This window comes from Macaca thibetana, chromosome 10, assembly GCF_024542745.1.
Source record: "Macaca thibetana thibetana isolate TM-01 chromosome 10, ASM2454274v1, whole genome shotgun sequence".
Taxonomy (NCBI): domain Eukaryota; kingdom Metazoa; phylum Chordata; class Mammalia; order Primates; family Cercopithecidae; genus Macaca; species Macaca thibetana.
Window position 1 is genome coordinate 95,906,485 of NC_065587.1, and position 10,730 is coordinate 95,917,214.

At 40.9% G+C, this 10,730-nt stretch overlaps 1 long non-coding RNA gene across 1 annotated transcript in view; it reads right to left on the reverse strand.

Annotated features, from left to right (window-relative positions):
• Positions 1 to 782: 782 nt before the first annotated feature.
• Positions 783 to 10,730, reverse strand: part of LOC126929286 (uncharacterized) — a 32,293-nt gene continuing 22,345 nt past the window's right edge. The window contains exon 4 of the long non-coding RNA XR_007717131.1: positions 783 to 1,489. This is a non-coding gene — a long non-coding RNA (uncharacterized LOC126929286). The remainder of the gene's footprint in view (positions 1,490 to 10,730) is intronic.

Consider the following 10,730-nt stretch of genomic DNA (forward strand, 5'->3'; position numbering starts at 1 on the left):
CCAGTTGCAAAAAGAGAAAATTAGGGAGAATATACACATACACAATACAATGGCTTCACCATGTCTTTTTATTTCCCAATGGGACACAGAAATCACTGGCAACAAAAGCAAATATAAGTATGATAGACAAAGGACAACTTTAAAATTTCTAAACAAGAAGAAAACAATGAACCAAAAGGAAAGGCATCCTAAAGATTGGGATAAAATTATAGAAAATTATGTATGTCAAAGGAACCATTATCTAACACACACAAGAAACTAAATGTACTAAGTGGGCAAAAAGATGAAACAACTAAAACCTATATTGATCCAAACAATCTGCTACTGGCAGAAAAAGAGCCTACCCAATGGACAGAATGACGGAGTCCCCTGTGCCACCCAAATGTATATACACAGTGAACACAGTTTTCAAACGAACACGAAATGACACAATGGGAAAAGAAAAGTCAGCTCAATAAACGATTTTGAGGAAACTGGATAACCACTTGAAAAACAGTGAAATAGGACAGAATCCATGTAAATTACACTGAAGACTTAAACTCAGTTTTGAAACCACTTACTTCCCTTAGGAAACATAGGGTGAGCATATATTTTAGAAGACTAGTCTATGCACACAATTTGCAAAATGTAAAATATAAAAAGAAAAAGAAAAGAAAAATTAGAAGGAAAAAACCCATAGACAATGCCATGGCTTGCAACCTTTTTCACTGTTTTTAATTGTACACAAAAGCCACCACTAATATATAAACATGTGGGACTACAGAAAACATTGGATCTTATGTAGGGAAAAGAAAACAATGAACCAGAAGAGAAGGCACCTCAAAGACTGAAAGAAAATTATGGAAAATCCTGTCTTTGAAAGGGGTTCTTACAAAATATGCGCAAGAAACTAACACTATGATGTGGCAGAAAACAAAAACAGAAACAAAAACAAATACCCAAGCTAAGTCTGGGCCAAGGACCTGAACAGACATGTCTGAAAAGTAGATGAGCAATTCACTCATAGGTAAAAGAAAAAGTTTCCCAACAGCTCTAATCCTCACGAGAATGTCAAGGGAAACCACAGTGAGATACCACTTCCATACACATAGAATGAATGTTACTGAAAACAAAAATACAAGTTTGAAAAGGAAATAACTGGTATAGACTTGCAGAAGGGGAAACTCTTCTCCTACACTCTTGGTGGGAATATCAATTGGTACACACTCTAGCAAAAATAGCTAGAAGTTCCTCAAACAAAGTAAAAACTCCATTTCATCTAGCCTTCCCACCACCGGCTGTACATTTACAGTCAATGAAATTCCTAAGTGGAAGAGATACCTCCCTTGCCCTGTGTACTATAGTACTCACAATAGCCAAGATAGGAAATATGCCTACTCGTTCATTCACTGATGAAGGGATGAGGAAACTGCAACATGCATCCAGAACGGAGTATTCTTCAACCATAGAAATGGGTGACATCTAGTCATTTGCAGCCATGTGGAAAAACCTGAGGGACATTATGTTAAATGAAATGAGCCAGGCAGAGAAAGACATATACTGCATAATCTCGCCTATGTGGAATCTAAAACACCTGACCTCATAGAAGTAGAAAGTTCAACAGTGGTTACCAGAGGCAGGGGAGAAGAGGGGCCTGGGTAGGAATTGGTAATGGTTACCAAGTTACACTTAGAAAACTGAACTCAATCCTACCCTTCTCTTCTATAGCAGGGTGATTAAGGTTAATATTGTAGTGAATTTTCCAAATAGCTGGAAAGGATTCTGAATATCCTCTCTCACAGACAAATAAAATACCTAGAGGACTTCACAGATGCAAAATATTGTGATTTCATCAATATGCTAGGGGTACCTATATCAAAATGGCCCCTGCATCCTCTAGTTATATACATATACTTTAGGGCAATTTCTTTAAAAAAAAAAAAAAAAAAAAAAAAAGGATGCCAACGATGCTAAAATTAACATGGAACCATGAAATGCCCTAAATTTCAAAAGCATTTCTAGAAATAGAAAGTATGTGGGACCCATCACTGTCTTCCATTTGAAATTATATTGAAAAGCTAGTTATCTAAACAACAGATGACTGGCATTAACCAAGACACCCAGGCCAACAGACAGAATGAGGGAGCTCAATCACAAACCCAAACTCCTTGGTAGTATACGCATTTTGTAAAAGAACACCAAAAGACACAATGAAGAAGGGGGAATCTGTTTAATAAATTGTTTTAAAAATTGGATATCCCCATATAAAATGACAAAATAGAACCCCTATTGTGTAAAAAGGCACAACAATCAACTCAAAATGAATTAGAGACTAATACACAAAACTTGAAACCATCAAGCTCCCTCAAAGAGAAGACATACAGTGTGGGTATATTTAGGTCAATGTGGATCTGTGTTCACACTGTGCCAAAACCAAACAAACAATACAGGGGGAAAACTCATGGGTGATGGATTAGTTCGGACATGATTTTATTTTTCTTCATCAGTCACCTACGTCACAGGGAACCAAGAAAACAGACACACATGGGAATGCATCCCATTCTAGAGTTTGTGCCCAAGCAGATTAAAAAAAAAAAAAAAACTATGAAAAAAATTAAAAAGTCATCCTGAAGTTTGCAAGAAAGGTTTCGGCAAACATACATCTGATAAAAGGTTGTCTTCAAAATGTCTAAGCCACTAACACTACTTACTAGCAAAAACACAAATGAGAAACTAATAACCAAACAAAATGGGTCAAAAGAACCTGAACAGACATTTCTGCAAAGAAGACATAACATTGAAAACAAGTTTAAGAACTTGGATAGCATCACAAATCATGAGAAAGATCAAAACAACACATACATCATCTCACTATAATTCAAATGGATGTTATCAAAGTTATAATATACATTAAAACAGACACAAATGTGGGTGTAAATTTCCAGAGAGCAACTTGTTTGGTAAGAACGTTATACAAACTACAGAAACCAGTGAGAGGTTCCTCCAAAAATTAAACCTACAACTACCACTTCATCTGACAATTCTACCATTAAGTATACTTTCAGGGCAAAAGAAATCAGTCCATGCAAGAGATATTTGCCATCCTATGTGGACTGCAGCACTACTGACAACTGCCAAGATAAAGAATAAACTTACCTGTCCAGTCACAGATGAAGGGATAATGTAACTGTGATAGATGTACACAAATAGAATAGTCTTCAGCCAGAAAAACAGAATGAAATGTCATCATTTGGAGCCATACTGTTGAATCTGGAGGACATTATGGTAAAATGACCTAAACCAGGCAGAGAAAGAAAAACACTGCCACATCTCACTCATGTAGAATCCAAAATAAAAGGCTTTATTGCATAAATCTAGAGAGCACAATACTGGTTACCAGAGGTTGGAGGGAAGAGGGGGGATGGGCAGGGATCAGAAATAGGTACAAAGTTACACTTAGATGAGAGGCATGAATTGTTCCTCTCTATTCCACAGCACAGTGACTAGAGTAAATTAACACTTCATCACACCTTTTTCACAAAATCTGGAAAAGATTTCCCATATTTTCACCATAAAGAAATTAACAACTGTTTGTGATAATAGAGAGTCTTGTAAATGCAAAATTCCAAATGTTTCCATCACAAAGAAATTAACAACAGTTTGTGATAACAGAGATTCTAAATATCCTGATTTTAACATTTCTCTGTATCTGCATTAACCAAAATGCCCCGCTCTAACTTCCCCCATTGTATGCCATTACTGTATGGACAACCTTTTAAAAAATATGTAAACACGCAATGCTAAAGTTCATGTGGACCACAAAACACCCTGAATTTCCAAAGCAACGCTGAGAAATACAAACTACACCGGTTGTGTCACACTTCCTGACTTTACATTCCATTGAAAAGTTAGGGACCCTGTTCCACACAGACCAGTGGAATAGATTAGAGAACCCAGACGTAAACCCGCACCCCTAACACCATCTGATCTTCAACAAAATCCACAAAACTAAGCTTTGAAGAAAGGATTCCCTCCTCTCAATAGATGGTGCTGGGATAAATGGCTAGCCAGTTGCAGAAGAAAGGCAGTGGGCCCCTGTGTCTCACTGTGTACCGAAACTAACTCAAGATGAATGAAAGATGTAATGCAAGACTGCAAACTATGAAAAGCCTGCAGGAGAACCTAGGAAATACCCTTCTTGACAGAGGATTTGGCACAGCACGGATATGCCTATGTCCCTGCTTTGTGTATCAGTCTCTAATTCATTTTGAGTTGGTTCTTGTGCCTTTTACACAATAGGGATTCTATTTTATTATTTTATATAAGGATATCCAATTTTTAAAACAATTTATTAAGCAGATTCCCCCTTCTTCGTTGTGTCTTTTGGTGTTCTTTTACAAAATGTGTAAAAAGCAAGTGCAACTAAAACAATTATTGACAAGTGGGGCCTAATGTACAAAAGGGCTGCTGTACAGCAGAAGAAATTACCAACAGAGTAAACGGACAGCCTACGCAGTGGCAGAAAATGTTTCCACGTATGCATCTGATGAAGTCTAACATCCAGGATCTACCTCAAAGACCTTAAGCAAATAAATCAGCAAAACAAAAACTCAATGAAGGAAGGGCAAGGGGCATGAAAACAAGCATCTCAGAAAAAGGTTTACAGCAACCAACAGACAGGACAACATTTCTCTACCTCAGTAATCATCAGAGAAATGTAAAGCAAAAAACCCATGAGATAGTATTTCACACTGGTCAGAATGACGATTGTGACACAGTCCACAAGAATTGAATGGCAGTGAGGCACAGGAGGAAAGGGATGCTGGTCGGCTGTTGGTGGAAATGAAAACTAGTTTGGACACCATGGAGAGCAATGTGGGGATTTCTCAAATAACTTTATTGACATCACTAATCCTCACAAAAATGTCCATGAACACCACACTATGATTCCGTCTCATTCCACTCAGAATGAATACTACTCAAAACAAACAAAACACAGATTTTTTGAAAGTGAAATCCAGTATAGACTTACAGAACGGTAACCTCTTAAACACTATTGGTGGAGATGTAAATTAGTATACACACTCTGAAAAACAGCTAGAGATTCCTGAACAAATTCACAGTACAACTACCACGTCAGTTAGCAGCCACACCAGTGGTTCCACATTTAAAGCAGTTGAAATCCTAGGTTGAAGAGAGCTATCTGCCTTCCCAGGGGTACTAAAGCACTTGTAACTGTGGCCAAGGTACAGAACCAACCTACCTGTGCATTCGGAGCTGCAGGGATGAGGAAACTGCTGTATAGATACACCACAGAATATGTTTCAGCCACAAAGCTTTGGAAAATCCTGCCATCTGCAGCCACATGACGAAACCTGGAGAACATCAAGTCCAATGAATGAGCCTGGTCGAGAAAGACTGATGCCATGTTACCTCAGGGATGTAGACTGAAAAGAACTTTACATCCTAGAAGTAACAAGTTCAATAGGGGTCACCAGAGTCTGCAGGGGAGGTAGAGGTGGTCTGGGAAGGAATCAGTGATGGGTACAAAGTCACTCTCAGATGAGAGTGATCAAATCTGGTCTTCTATTCCATAGCAGGGTGATTAGCCTTAACACAAATGTGTCATATGTTTCAAAGTAGCTAGAAGGAAAGATTCTGAATGTTGTTACCACTCAAAAAATAAAAACTATATGAGGTGAAGAGATGCTAAATAACCCGATTTTATCATTACTCAACATATACATGTATCAAAATCTTCCTTGTACCCTCTGATCATATACATTTAGTATATGGCAAATAGTGTTTTAAGAAATAGAAATAATGCCACAATGTATGTGAAAATGTGAAACATGCTGAATTTCCAAAGCTATCCTGAGAAATACAAACCATATGGGATGCATCACATTCTCTGAGTTCTAATTATTAGAAAATCCCTGGTTAACCAACCCATATGTTACTGGCATACACAGAGAAACACAGACCAGTGAGAAAAATGAGGATGCTCAAGAATCAACACAAAATTCTACAGAGTGAACACATGTTTCAAAACACCAGCAAAATGACACAATGGGGAAGGTTTCCAAAACTAGATATCCATATGGAATACAATACAGGACTCTTCCGTCTCAAAAAAAAAAAAAAAAAAAAAAAAAAAAAAAAAAATTCTACAGAGTGAACACATGGGTACTAGATACACAATAATCAAATAATCAACTCAAAAGTATTAAAGATTATACACCAAACTTGCAACCATAAGGCTCCTATAAAGACAACCTCTGGTGTGTGTATATTTAGGGCAACTTGGATGTATGCTCATGGTTTTCAAAAAGTAACAAAAATACAAGGAAAAAAATCATTGACAATGGACTGCTTTGGTAGCAATTTTGTTTTTTCCTGATTAGTAACCAACAGCACAGCTAACCAAGAAATTCTACACGTGTGGGACCACGTCACTGAAGAGTTTGTGCCCAACAAAGAAAACAATGAACAAAATGAAAAAGCATACTGAAAATTATAAGAAAAGTTTGGGCAAACATACAGTGGATAAGGGGTTGTTTTTGAAAATGTACAAGCTAGTAACACTGCCAGCTGGCAAAAAAAACAAAACAACAGAAAAAAACACAGATCAAAATTGGGCAAATGACCTGAGTAGATATTTCTGCAAAGAACACAGGAAACTGACCCAATGTTTACAAAAATGGGGTTAACATTACTACTCATGAGAAAAATGTAGATCAAAACCACACTCAGAATTTATCTCACTCCAACTAGAATGAACATTACAAAAAAATTAAAGTATTTAAAAAGACAATTCCTAGGCTGGGTGCAGTGGCTCATGCCTATAATCCTAGCACTTTGGGAGGCCGAGGCGGGTGGATCACGCGGGCAGGAGATCAAGACCATCCTGGCTCACACAGTGAAACCCCGTCTTTACTAAAAATACAAAAAATTACCCTGGCGTGGTAGCGGCTGCCTGTAGTCCCAGCTACTCGGGAGGCTGAGGCAGGAAAATGGCATGAACCCGGGAGGTGGGGCTTGCACTGAGCCAAAATCGGCCACTCCAATCCAGCCTGGATGACAGAGCTAGACTCTGTCTCAGAGAAAAAAAAAAAAAAAAAAAAAAAATCCTGGTATGAATTTCCAGAAAGGGGAACTGTTTGTGGAAACGTAAATTAGTATTAACGCTATAAAAAACAGTTGAGGGGTCCTGCAAATAGGAAAAAAAAGAAACACCAAACCATCTAGCAGTCCCACTACTGGGTATCATTCAACCCACCTGTTCATCCACAGATACAGAGATCAAGAAACTCTCATATACATACACTAGGGAATATTCTTCAGCCATCAAAACAATGAAACACTGTCACTTAGAGCAACACAGATGAACCTGGAAAACATTATGCTAAATGTAATGAGCTAGGCCTAGAAAGACAAACAGTGCATGATACCACTCACGTGAAATCTTAAGATGTTTATCTTAAAGAAGTAGAAAGCACAATATTGATTACCACAGTCTGGGAGCTAGAGGGGGAATGGGGAAGGATTGGTTATGGAAACAAAGTTATCTTAACATTAAAGGAATACATCTGAATGTTCTCCTCAGCCCCGGTGACTGGAGTTAACAATATTATATTTTTCTAAAGAGCAAGAAGGGATAATTTTGAATGTTCTCTCCACACAAAAATAATACCTGTGTGAGGGAATAGAGCTCCCAAGTACCCTGATTTGATCATTACCCCATCTATATGTATGAAAATGTACCCCTAATTATAGACCTTTGTGTTGTGAAATAAAGTTAACAGCAATAAATACATATTGCTAAAAATCACAGAGAGCCACAAAGGCAATGAATATTTAAAGGAACCCTCAGAAATACAATCAAAGTGAGAACCCACAATCCTCAATATCAAATTACACTGCCAAGTTGTAGTCATGCAGCAGAAATATGGTACTTGCATAAATAAAAATACCTAGAACTGTGGGAAAAAACAGGGAGAGCAAAAACATGATCAACACAAATATGGACATAGTCAACTGACTTTCATAAAGAACACCAAAATGTGGAAGGCAGAGTCTGCTCAATGAATACATTTGAGAAAAATGATATCCGGATGCAGAAGCAAGAAATAGGACCCTTATTTTACACGACCTATGAAAAACAAAACCCCCTCCCCCAAACTGAAGGCCAAAAGACCATAAACCACAAAAAGTTTTTAAAACACAGGATGAACATGTATTTTTGGTTACTTGAATCTCTACTCATCTTTGCAAAGAGGAAAACAAACACCTTTGAAGAAAAACCTCACTGACAACTAAATGCTTTGTCACTGATATATATTTTCTTATATGGGTGACCAAAATTACATGCATGAAATGCAAAAACAAACATATGGGACTATACCAACCTGAAAAGTTTCTGCATCTCAAAACAAATTACTTTACAAATAATAAAAGCATCCTATAGATTAGCCAAAAATTTCAGGCAATGTTGTAATTCACGAGTTGTCATCTAATGTGTACACAAAAAACACTATAAAGTAGCAAAAGAATCCAATCAACTATTTCGCCAAGAACCTGAACAGACAATTCTGTACAGTCATAAAAAAGAACAACAGATACGATATAAGGTCCTCAAAATTAACTATTCATCAGAAAACTGTAATTCAAAACCACATGCACATAATCTCACACTTATTGAATATTCCTAAAAAAAACTTTTAAAAATAGGAGGGGCGGGGAGCTGTGGCTCAGGCCTGTAATCCCAGTATTTTGGGAGGCTAAGGCGGGTGGATCACCTGAGGTTAGGAGGTTGAGACCAGCCTGCCCAATGTCGTGAGACCCCGACTCTACTAAAAATACAAAAATTAGCTGGGTGTGGTGGCTGGTGCCCAGAGTCCCAGCTACTCTGGAGGCTGAGCCAGGAGAATTGCTTGAACCCAGGAGACAACGGTTTCAGTGAGCCGCGATCACACCACTGCACCCCAGCATGGGCAACAGAGCAAGACTGTGTCTCAGAAAACAAAACAAACGAAAAGAAAAACATAGGAATGCGAGTGTGGTTTTCGAGAAAGGGGAACTCATACACTGTAGGTGGAACTGAAAATTAGGATACACACCATGGAAAACAGCTAAATAGCCGGACACTCCCCAAAGAATTGAAACTACACATGTCCCCTGCTCTGGCCAGGTCTCTTGCTAAAGGTCTTGAGGCATCAAAAATAACCCTAGACCCCAGCTCAGAAGCCCATGGGGCTCGGAGGCACCCAGGACCCGTGCTTCACCGCCAGGGCTCTGGGCCAAGGGGCGGCAGGGGGGCGGACGCTGACAAGGCCGGGACCCCACAACTGCCTACATGCGGACGACTTGGGCCCAGATGCCCAGAATAAGTCAGGGCCCGAAAGCAAGGAGTGACCGGGAAGGAGCAGGGAGGTCCAGAGGGTTTCCGGTGGGGTCCATGCCCCGGACACTTACCGAGACTCGCCTCCTCCTCTACCGTCACGCCGAACCCACCACGGCTTCTCTGAAGCTCTCTCTGACCACGCCGCTCCGCCGCCGCTGCCGAGGCCTCACAGGAAGTGTAGTCTCAGCTTCCGTAGGGGCGGCACATGCACGCGGGCACGTGCACGCTGGCAGCGTCCCTCGCGCCAGGTTGAAGCACCACCCCCTCTTAAAGGGCCCGCGGCTCAGATGGGCCAGACTCAGCTTAGGGTTGTGGCACAGGCTGAGCCTCTGCCCAGTCCCAGGGGTCGACGAAAGGCCCCTAGTCTCTCATCCTCCCTGGCTCTAGGTCCCAAGAGGTCGCAGGAGCGCTCCCTGTGACCCCGGCCACGAGATAGGCTCCTTTGTTTGGGGAGCCCCCGGGACCTGCCCCTGCCCTCCTCTGAACCTCAGCTTCATCATCCCCAAAGGAAGCGGCCTGGCTGAAACTCTGGGGTCCCTCAAGCTCGGCACCTCAGGATCCAGGGTGGATCCCCTGCCCCTCTGCAGAGGGGGCCCAGAGAATCACAGAAAGCTGGGGCTGGAGGGACAGTCCCGAGGGTAGCAGGGCCTCCCTGGCCCCACTGTCCGCATCTGTCCTGTGGGAGCCCGGGGGCCTCTCTAGGGCCCAGACACCTGCGGCCTTGCCAGGGCTGCCTGGGTCACCCGGGCTCCCCAGGAGGCAGGTAGGGGCCCTGGGGTCCAGGGCTGCCCCCATCTCATGCATGATGATCCATCCTGCATCAGCGCCCGCGAGGGGCCCTGTGGACAGGACCCAGGCCCGCCCATTCCCGGAGAGAGGGACCCGCATAGGTCTTTGTGACACCCAGAGCACAGGCTGTGCTGAACTCTCAGGAATCTGGGGGCGAGGCGGGGGAATACCAGCAACCTCTTGAGGCCCACTGAGTTAAGGAGTTAAAGACACAAGAAAAAAAAAAAAAAAAACCTACAGGCCAATATCCCTGATAAATATATACCTAAAATTCTCGACCAAATACTAGCAAACTTAACCTAGCAGCACAACCAAAAGTTCATCGTCACCCTGTAGATTTCCGGAATGAAGGTTGTTTCAACATATGCAAATCAAAACATGTGATTTACCACGTAAACGTAATTAAAAACAAAACTCAATAGATGCAAAAAAGAAAGCTTTTGATAGAATTAAACATCCCTTGGTGTTAAAGAAAAAAAAACCCTCAATAAAGTAGGCATCAAAGGAACCTACCTCACAATAATAAGAGCTATCTGTGACAGACACACAGTTGACATTA